Below are 11,208 nucleotides of genomic sequence, written 5' to 3' on the forward strand. Positions count from 1 at the left end.
CGACAGCCCCGACAGCTGTCCTTCCACAGGGCCCAAGCGCTCCTCCGACGACCACGACATCACATGAACAGGGTGCCAAAACCTCTCCGACTGCCACGACGGCATGTACTTAGGGCTCTAGTTCCTCTCTGCTAGACACGTTAGCACACTGCTACACCCCCCATTGTACACCTGGACCCTCTCCTTACGCCTATAAAAGGAAGGTCCAGGGCTCTCGTACGAGAAGGTTGGCCGCGTGGGAGGACGGGCCGGCGCATAAGGCTCTCGCTCCCTCCCACATGAACGCTTGTAACCCCCTACTGCAAGCGCATCCATCCACCCTGGGCGCAGGACAACACAAAGGCCGTGGGTTCCCCTTACTGATTCTCCCCCCTTTGTGTCCCGTCTCGCGCCAACCCATCCGGACTGGGACACGCAGCGACAATTTACTCGTCGGTCCAGGGACCCCCGGGGTCGAAACGCCGACAGAAATGCTTTCATGTGAATTGTCTACATGCCATGAATCTATCTCTAGCCTAAAAAGTGTTAATGATGATTTGAATGCTAAGTTAGAAATAGCTAGTAAATCAACCTCTCGTGAAGAACATGTTATGATTTGCAATAGGTGCAAAGATTTTAATGTTAATGCTTGTAGTGAACACCTAGTTTGCATTTCTAAACTAAATGATGAAGTGGCTAGTCTTAATGCTCAACTTAAGACTACCAAGAATGAGTTTGATAAATTAAAATTTGCAAGGGATGCCTACACGATTGGTAGACACCCCTCAATTAAGGATGGGCTTGGCTTTAAGAGAGAAGCTAAGAACTTAACAAGTCATAAGGCTCCCATTCCCGCCAAGGAGAAAGGGAAGGCTCCTATGACTAATAGTGCTCAAAAGAACCATGCTTTCTTATACCATGATAGGAGATATTCTAGGAATGTTCATCATGATAGAAGTTGCAATGATGTTGTTTCACATGCTTATGATTCAAATGCAATGTTTGCTTCAAGTTCTTCTATTATGCATGATAGAAGTTTGGCTAGGAAAAATGTCATTCATCATGTACCTAGGAGAAATGCTCATGTACCTAGGAAAACAAGTAATGAACCTTCTACAATTTATCATGCTTTGAATGCTTCCTTTGCTATTTGTAGAAAGGATAAGAAGGTGATTGCTAGGAAATTAGGGGCAAAATGCAAAGGAGATAAAACTTGCATTTGGGTCCCTAAGACCATTGTTACTAACCTTGTAGGACCCAACAAGAGTTGGGTACCTAAAACCCAAGCCTAAATTTGCCTTGCAGGTTTATGCATCCGGGGGTTCAAGCTGGATTATCGACAGCGGATGCACAAACCACATGACGGGGGAGAAGAAGATGTTCTCTTCCTACGTCAAGAACAAAGACTCCCAAGACTCAATCATATTCGGTGATGGGAACCAAGGCAAGGTGAAAGGACTAGGAAAACTTGCTATTTCATCCGAGCACTCTATTTCTAATGTATTCTTAGTTGAGTCACTTGGATATAACTTGTTGTCTGTGAGTCAACTTTGTAATATGGGATATAATTGCTTATTCACAAATGTAGATGTGTCTGTCTTTAGAAGGAGTGATGGTTCATTAGCTTTTAAGGGTGTATTAGACGACAAACTCTACTTAGTTGATTTTGAAAAAGAGGAGGCCAGTCTAGATGCATGCTTAATTGCTAAGACTAGCATGGGCTGGCTGTGGCATCGCCGTTTAGCACATGTGGGGATGAAGAACCTTCACAAACTTCTAAAGGGAGAACATGTAATAGGTCTAACAAATGTAACCTTCGAAAAAGATAGACCTTGTGCAGCTTGTCAAGCAGGTAAACAGGTGGGAAGCTCTCATCATACCAAAAATGTGAAGACCACATCAAGACCTTTGGAGTTGCTTCATATGGATCTCTTCGGACCCGTCGCCTATCTAAGCATAGGAGGAAGTAAGTATGGTCTTGTTATAGTTGATGACTTTTCCCGCTTCACTTGGGTATTCTTTTTGCAGGATAAATCTGAAACCCAAGGGACCCTCAAGCGCTTCCTAAGGAGAGCTCAAAATGAGTTTGAGCTCAAGGTGAAGAAGATAAGGAGCGACAACGGGTCCGAGTTCAAGAACCTTCAAGTGGAGGAGTATCTTGAGGAGGAAGGAATCAAGCACGAGTTCTCCGCTCCCTACACACCACAGCAAAATGGTGTAGTAGAGAGGAAGAACATGACGCTTATTGACATGGCGAGGACAATGCTTGGAGAGTTCAAGACCCCCGAGCGGTTTTGGTCGGAAACCGTGAACACGGCTTGCCACGCCATAAACCGGGTCTATCTTCATCGCCTCCTCAAGAAGACTTCATACGAGCTCCTAACCGGTAACAAACCCAATGTGTCATACTTTCGTGTATTTGGGAGCAAATGTTATATTCTAGTGAAGAAAGGTAGAAATTCTAAGTTTGCCCCCAAAGCTGTAGAAGGGTTTTTGTTAGGATATGACTCAAATACAAAGGCGTATAGGGTCTTCAACAAATCATCGGGTTTGGTTGAAGTCTCTAGCGACGTTGTATTTGATGAGACTAATGGCTCTCCAAGAGAGCAAGTTGTTGATCTTGATGATGTAGATGAAGAAGACGTTCCAACGGCCGCAATTCGCACCATGGCGATTGGAGATGTGCGGCCACAGGAACAAAAGGAGCAAGATCAACCTTCTTCCTCAACAATGGTGCATCCCCCAACTCAAGATGATGAACAGGTTCATCAAGAAGAGGCGTGTGATCAAGGGGGAGCACAAGATGATCATGTAATGGAGGAAGAAGCACAATGGGCACCTCCAACTCAAGTTCGAGCGACGATTCAAAGGAATCATCCCGTCGACCAAATTTTGGGTGATATTAGCAAGGGAGTAACTACTCGCTCAAGATTAGTTAATTTTTGTGAACATTACTCTTTTGCCTCTTCTATTGAGCCTTTCAGGGTAGAAGAGGCCTTGCTAGATCCAGACTGGGTGTTGGCTATGCAGGAAGAGCTCAACAACTTTAAGAGAAATGAAGTTTGGACACTGGTGCCTCGTCCCAAGCAAAATGTTGTGGGAACCAAGTGGGTGTTCCGCAACAAACAAGACGAGCACGGGGTGGTGACAAGGAACAAGGCACAACTTGTGGCAAAAGGTTATGCCCAAGTCGCAGGTTTGGACTTTGAGGAGACCTTTGCTCCTGTGGCTAGGCTAGAGTCAATTCGCATATTGTTAGCCTATGCTGCTCACCATTCCTTCAGGTTGTTCCAAATGGATGTGAAGAGCGCTTTCCTCAATGGGCCAATCAAGGAGGAGGTGTACGTGGAGCAACCCCCTGGCTTTGAGGATGAACGGTACCCCGACCACGTGTGTAAGCTCTCTAAGGCGCTCTATGGACTTAAGCAAGCCCCAAGAGCATGGTATGAATGCCTTAGAGACTTTCTAATTGCTAATTCTTTCAAGTTTGGGAAAGCCGATCCAACTTTATTCACTAAGACTTGTGATGGCGATCTTTTTGTGTGACAAATTTATGTCGATGACATAATATTTGGTTCTACTAACCAAAAGTCTTGTGAAGAGTTTAGCAGGGTGATGACTCAGAAATTCGAGATGTCGATGATGGGCGAGTTAAGCTACTTCCTTGGGTTCCAAGTGAAGCAACTCAAGGACGACACTTTCATCTCCCAAACGAAGTACACGCAAGACTTGATCAAACGGTTTGGGATGAAGGACGCCAAGCCCGCAAAGACTCCAATGGGAACCGACGGACATGTCGACCTCAACAAAGGAGGTAAGTCCGTTGATCAAAAGGCATATCGGTCTATGATAGGGTCCTTACTTTATTTATGTGCTAGTAGACCGGATATTATGCTCAGCGTATGCATGTGTGCTAGATTTCAATCCGATCCAAGGGAGTGTCACTTAGTGGCCGTGAAGCGAATTTTTAGATATTTAGTCGCTACGCCTTGCTTCGAAATCTGGTATCCAAAGGGGTCTACCTTTGACTTGATTGGATATTCAGACTCCGACTATGCTGGATGTAAGGTAGATAGGAAGAGTACATCAGGGACGTGCCAATTCTTAGGAAGGTCCCTGGTGTCATGGAGCTCTAAGAAACAAACTTCCGTTGCCCTATCCACCGCTGAGGCCGAGTATGTTGCCATAGGACAGTGTTGCGCGCAACTACTTTGGATGAGGCAAACCCTCCGGGACTTTGGCTACAATCTGAGCAAAGTCCCACTCCTATGTGATAATGAGAGTGCTATCTGCATGGTGGATAATCCTGTTGAACACATCCGCACAAAGCACATAGACATCCGGCATCACTTTTTGAGAGACCACCAGCAAAAGGGAGATATCGAAGTTTTTTATGTTAGCACCGAGAACCAGCTAGCCGATATCTTTACCAAGTCTCTAGATGAGACGACCTTTTGCAGGCTGCGTAGTGAGCTAAATGTCTTAGATTCACAGAACTTGGATTGATTTATAGCATTCATGTGTTTTATGCCTTGATCATGTTCTTTATGCATTTTGTTGTATTTATGGTGTTCAAGTTGTACAAACACTCCCTGGACCTCAAAAGTCCATGTGTGAGTGATGCACATATTTAGAGGGAGATGTGCTACAACTTGACCCTTTGAGACTAACCATGTGCTTGAGTGTTCTTAATTGAGTCTCAAAGGAGATTTGAAAGGGAAAAGGTGGACTTGGACCATGAAAGACTTCCACTGCACTCCGACAAGAGAGTAATTTACTCCAAGTTCATCTCCATGCTCTTATTGCCTTTTTACTCTTAATTGACAATTTTGGTGAGGCAATGGGGTTCAAGGGCAAAAAATGATCCCGTTTTGGTGCTTGATGCCAAAGGGGGAGAAATTAAGGGCCAAAGCAACAAATGGATCAGCTGCCACTTAAGAATTTTGAAAATAGTAGAATAGAGCTTTTGATTTGTCAAAATTCTAAATGTCTCTTTTTGTCAAAAGTTTGTCTCTTGTGGGGAGAATGTTTGATTATGGGAAATAGGGGGAGTTTTTGAATCAGTGACCAATTTCTCTTGGAACATCTTTCTCTATGCCTCAACAAGTGAATTTGACTTAGAGATAGGAAATTGAGTTTGATTTGCAAAAACAAACCAAGTGGTGGCAAAGAATGATCCAAATATGACAAATTTGAATCAAAACAAATTTGTGTTCTTATTTGCATTGATGTTGCACTCTTTTAGTTGCTTTTTGTTCTGTTGGCATAAATCACCAAAAAGGGGGAGATTGAAAGGGAAATGTGCCCTTGGGCCATTTCTATAAGATTTTGGTGATTAAGTGTCCAACACACATTAAGGGAATGAGTATATGCCAAAGGGTGGACAAAGTGCAAATCAATACAAAGGTATGATTCTAGACTTAGTACATTGGTTTTTGTGTACTAACATATTTGTCTAAGTGCTAGAATCAGAGAAAATACAATTGGAAAAGACTTGGCTCGAGCAGCCAAGACTTTACTCAGTCTGTGTGCACCGGACTGTCCGGTGGTGCACCGGACAGTGTCCGGTGCGCCAGGCAGGCTTTGGCGAACTGGCCGCTCTCGGGTTTCATCGGCGGCGTACGACTATAAATCACCGGACTGTCCTGTGGTGCACCGGACTGTCCGGTGAGTCAACGGTCAGCCGGGCCAACGGTCGGCCGCGTAATCCGCGCGCGACGCGTGGTCGAGCCAACGGTCAGAAGGGGGCACCGGACTGTCCGGTGTGCACCGGACAGTGTCTAGTGCGCCAACGGTCAGCTGCGCCAAAGAAGGAAAGAAATCCACACCGGACAGTGTCCGGTGGTGCACCAGACTGTCCGGTGCGCCACGCGACAGAAGGCAAGAATTGCCTTCCTGGAATGCTCTCAACGGCTCCTAGCTGCCTTGGGGCTATAAAAGGGACCCCTAGGCGCATGGAGGAGCACACCAAGCATTCCTAAGCACCAAGACTCCAATTCCGCGCATTTGATTCTTTGTGATAGCAACTAGAGCTCCATTTGAGTAGAGAACTCTTTGGGTTGTGTTGTGAGCTCGAGTTGTGACTTGTGTGCGTGATTGTGCTCTGATTTTGTGTCTTGTGTGCATTGCTCATCCCATCCTTACTCCGTGCTTCTTTGTGAACATCAAATTGTAAGGGCGAGAGGCTCCAAGTTGTGGAGATTTCTCGCAAGCGGGATATAGTGAAACAAAGCGAAACACCGTGGTATTCAAGTGGGTCTTTGGACCGCTTGAGAGGGGTTGAGTGCAACCCTCGTCCGTTGGGACGCCACAACGTGGAGTAGGCAAGTGTTGGACTTGGCCGAACCACGGGATAAACCATTGTGTCTATCTGTGTTGATCTTCTTGTGGTTATTGTGTTTTGCAAGGACTCCTCTCTAGCCACTTGGCTTTATTGTGCTAACTCCTAATCAAGTTTTGTGGCATTAGGTTTCAAGTTTTACAGGATCACCTATTCACCCCCCTCTAGGTGCTCTCACAAAGTTGGACAATCTTTTAGGAGGGGCATTAAGTTTGACATTGTCCCCCTTTTGGAAGCCAATGCCATCCTTGATGTAGAGCGTCTCCCACTATAGAGCATGCTTCTAGCGAATTTAAATTTTTCATTTTCTAAGTCATGCTCATTAATCTTAGCATTAAGTTGAGCTATGTGATCATTTTGTTTTTTAATTAAAGCTAAGTGGTCATGGATAGCATCAACATTAATGTCTCTACATCTAGTGCAAATGGAAATATGCTCAACGGTAGATGTAGAGGGTTTGCAAGATTTTAGTTCAACAATCTTAGCATGTAAAACGTCATTTTCACTTCTAAGATTGGAAATTGTAACATTGCAAACATCTAAATCTTTAGCCTTAGCAAGTAATTTTTCATTATTACTTCTAAGGCTAGCAAGAGAAACATTTAATTCTTCAATCGTAGCAAGTAATTCAACATTATTATCTCTAAGATTGGGAATTGAAGCATCACAAACATTTGAATCAACCTTAGCATTTAAACTAGCATTCTCATTTCTAAGGTTGGTGATAACATCATGGCATGTGCTTAGCTCACTAGATATTTTTTCGCATTTTTCTACTTCTAGAGCATAAGCATTCTTAACCTTAACATGCTTCTTATTTTCCTTAATTAGGAAGTCCTCTTGGGAGTCCAAGAGTTCATCCTTCTCATGAATAGCACTAATTAGTTCATTTAGTTTTTCCTTTTGTTGCATGTTTAGGTTGGCAAAAAGGATGCGCAAATTGTCCTCCTCATCACTAGCATTATCCTCATCACTAGAGGTTTCATATTTAGTGGAGGATTTTGATTTTACCTTCTTCCTTTTGCCGTCCTTTGCCATGAGGCACTTGTGGCCGACGTTGGGGAAGAGGAGGCCCTTGGTGACGGCGATGTTGGCGGCGTCCTCGTCGGAGGAGGAGTCGGAGGAGCTCTCGTCGGAGTCCCATTCGCGGCACACATGGGCATCGCCGCCCTTCTTCTTGTAGTACCTCTTCTTTTCTCTCCTCTTGCCCTTCTTGTCGTTATCCCTGTCACTGTCACTAGATAGTGGACATTTTGCAATAAAGTGACCGGGCTTACCACACTTGTAGCAAACTTTCTTGGAGCGGGGCTTGTAATCTTTCCCCCTCCTTTGCTTGAGGATTTGGCGGAAGCTCTTGATGATGAGCGCCATTTCCTCATTGTCGAGCTTAGAGGCGTCGATGGGTTGTCTACTTGATGTAAACTCCTCCTTCTTCTCCTCCGTCGCCTTGAATGCGACCGATTGTGCTTCGGGCGTGGAGGGGCCATCTAGTTCGATGATTTTCTTTGAGCCTTTGATCATCAACTCAAAGCTCACAAAATTACCTATCACTTCCTCGGGAGACATTAGTGTGTATCTAGGATTACCACGAATTAATTGAACTTGCGTGGGATTAAGAAAAACGAGGGATCTTAGAGTAACCTTGACCATTTCATGGTCATCCCATTTTGTGCTCCCGAGGTTGTGCACTTGGTTTACCAAGGTCTTCAAGCGGTTGTACATGGCTTGAGGGTCCTCGCCTTGGTTGAGTCGGAACCGACCGAGCTCCCACTCGATCGTCTCCCGCTTGGTGATTTTGGTCACCTCATCTCCTTCGTGTGCGGTCTTGAGTACATCCCAAATCTCCTTGGCGCTCTTTAATCCTTGCACCTTGTTATACTCCTCTCGACTTAGAGAGGCGAGGAGTATAGTGGTGGCTTGAGAGTTGAAGTGCCGGATTTGGGCGACTTCGTCCGAATCATAGTCTTCACCCCCCGGTGATGGTACCTGTACTCCAATCTCAACAACATCCCAAATGCTAGTGTGGAGTGAGGTTAGATGATGCCTCATTTTATCACTCCACATATTATAATCTTCACCATCAAACATAGGTGGTTTGCCTAACGGGACGGAAAGTAATGGAGTACGTTTGGAAATGCGAGGGTAACGTAGGGGAATCTTACTAAACTTCTTGCGCTCATGGCGCTTAGAAGTTACGGACGGCGTGTCGGAGCCGGAGGTGGATGGCGACGAAGAGTCGGTCTCGTAGTAGACCACCTTCCTCATCTTCTTTTTCTTATCACCGCTCCGACCCGACTTGTTGTGTGAAGGGATCCCTTCACCTTGTTGGCGGACTCCCCGGATGGAGCTTTCCCATGCCTTGTAGCGGGCTTCTCGCTTGTCCCGATCTCCCTCTTGGCGGATGCTCCCGACATCACTTCGAGCGGTTAGGCTCTAATGAAGCACCGGCTCTGATACCAATTGAAAGTCGCCTAGAGGGGGGGTGAATAGGGCGAATCTGAAATTTATAAACTTAAGCACAACTACAAGCCGGGTTAGCGTTAGAAATATAAACAAGTCCGAGAGAGAGGGTGAAAAACAAATCGTGGGCAAATAAAGAGTGAGACACGATGATTTGTTTTACCGAGGTTCGGTTCTTGCAAACCTACTCCCCGTTGAGGTGGTCACGAAGACCGGGTCTCTTTCAACCCTTTCCTTCTCTCAAACGGTCACTTAGACCGAGTGAGCTTCTCTTCTCAATCAAACGGAACACAAAGTTCCCGAAAGGACCACTACACAATTGATGTCTCTTGCCTTGGTTACAATTTAGTTTGATCACAAGAAAAATGAGAAAGAAAAGAAGCGATCCAAGCGCAAGAGCTCAAATGAACAGAAATGTCACTCTCTCTAGTCACTATTTGATTTGGAGTGATTCCGGACTTGGGAGAGGATTTGATCTCTTTGGAGTGTCTAGAATTGAATGCTCATAGCTCTTGTAATGTGTTGAAGGTGGAAAACTTGGATGCCATTGAATGTGGGGTGGTTGGGGTATTTATAGCCCTAACCACCAAAATATGGCCGTTGGAAGGTTGCTGTCGCATGGCGCACCGGACAGTCTGGTGCGTCATCGGACACTGTCCGGTGCGCCAGCCACGTCAGCCAGACGTTGGGGTTCGACCGTTGGAGCTCTGACTTGTGGGGCCTCTGGGCTATCCGGTGGTGCACCGGACAGGTCCTGTGGACTGCCCGGTGCGCCAACTGCGCGTCCTCTGTCCTCTGCGCGTGCAGGCGCGCATTTAATGCGTTGCAGTCGACCGTTGCGCGCGAAGTAGCCGTTGCTCCGCTGGCACACCGGACAGTCCGGTGAATTATAGCGAAGCACCCTCCCATTTTCCCGAAGGTGGCGAGTTTAGCGTCGAGTGCCCTGGTGCATCGGACACTGTCCGGTGGTGCACCGGATAGTCCGGTGCGCCATACCAGGGTGCCTTTTGGGATGTCTTTTGCTCTCTTTGTTTGAACCCTTTCTTGGTCTTTTTATTGGCTTATTGTGAACCTTTGGCACCTGTAAAACTTATAGACTAGAGCAAACTAGTTAGTCCAATTATTTGTGTTGGGCAATTCAACCACCAAAATCAATTAGGAAAAGGTGTAAGCCTAATTCCCTTTCAGGATTATATAGTGGTATAAATGAGTGATCTAAGTTTACTAAGTTTTTATCTTGGTATTGTGATGTGTTAGGGGGATAGGACCATCAAGATGTTCTAGGTGCATACACGCATAAGATCTTACCGTGTGTGGGTATGTCAAATTGTAACTCATGCCACAAACTCGTACAACCACACTTGTAGCTACCAAAGTCTAGTACAATATTACCAATGGTTGCCACTTACTAATGAGGCCTTGTTGGTTGTCTTCAGTACTTGCTGCATACTAGGTCGGACATCGTCTTTGTCATTGGTTATGTCAGTCGGTTTATGGAGAACCCCACAACCGAACACCTCAAACACGACAAAGTAGATCCTATGCTACATTTTATCAAGCACCTCAACATGATGAAGTGGATCCTATGCTACATCATTGGCATAATTTACTATTGCTGCTACTACAACTACAAAAGCGGTGGAAGGAGCTAACGCTACTCGGATACAATGACACTGATATGGGTGGTGACATTGATACAAGGAAGAGCACCACAAACACGTTCTTCCTCAACTCCTGTCCTGTGACTTTGCAGCCCTATAAGCAAAAGGTTGTGTGTTATTGTCCTGCGAAGTGGAGTATATTGTAGGGACGATAGCAACATGTCATGGTGTATGATTGGCACGACTCATGTAGAGCTAAAGAGCGAGCAACACACAACTTCTCTCTTAAAGATAGATAGCTAATCGACTATAGCCCTCAATAAGAATCTCGTTTTTCATGATTGAACCAAAGATATAGATGTGAGATTTTATTTTATCTAGAAGTGTGTTGAAGATGGGAAGATATACATTGAACACTTCGGCACCGAGGAGCAGATCACTGTCACTGATATTTTAATGAAACCGCTCTCACATGATCGCTCCTGTGAATTGCATGTAAAGTTGTGTACTATTAACATCGGCAAGCAACTTGAGTCTTAGGGTGTGAAATGCGAGCAAGACATGTAATCCTGAATTTTGGCTCATTTCTTTTTTGATAGTGAAAGGGAATTAGGCTCACACCTATTTCCTAATTTATTTTGGTGGTTGAATTGCCCAACACAAATAATTGGACTAACTAGTTTGCTCTAGTGTACAAGTTATACAGGTGCCAAAGGTTCACTCTTAGCCAATAAAAAGACCAAGTATTGGGTTCAACAAAAGAGCAAAGGGACAACCGAAGGCACCTCTGGTCTGGCGCACCGGACTGCCCGGTGCACCACCGGACAG

This window comes from Zea mays, chromosome 2, assembly GCF_902167145.1.
Source record: "Zea mays cultivar B73 chromosome 2, Zm-B73-REFERENCE-NAM-5.0, whole genome shotgun sequence".
NCBI lineage: Eukaryota > Viridiplantae > Streptophyta > Magnoliopsida > Poales > Poaceae > Zea > Zea mays.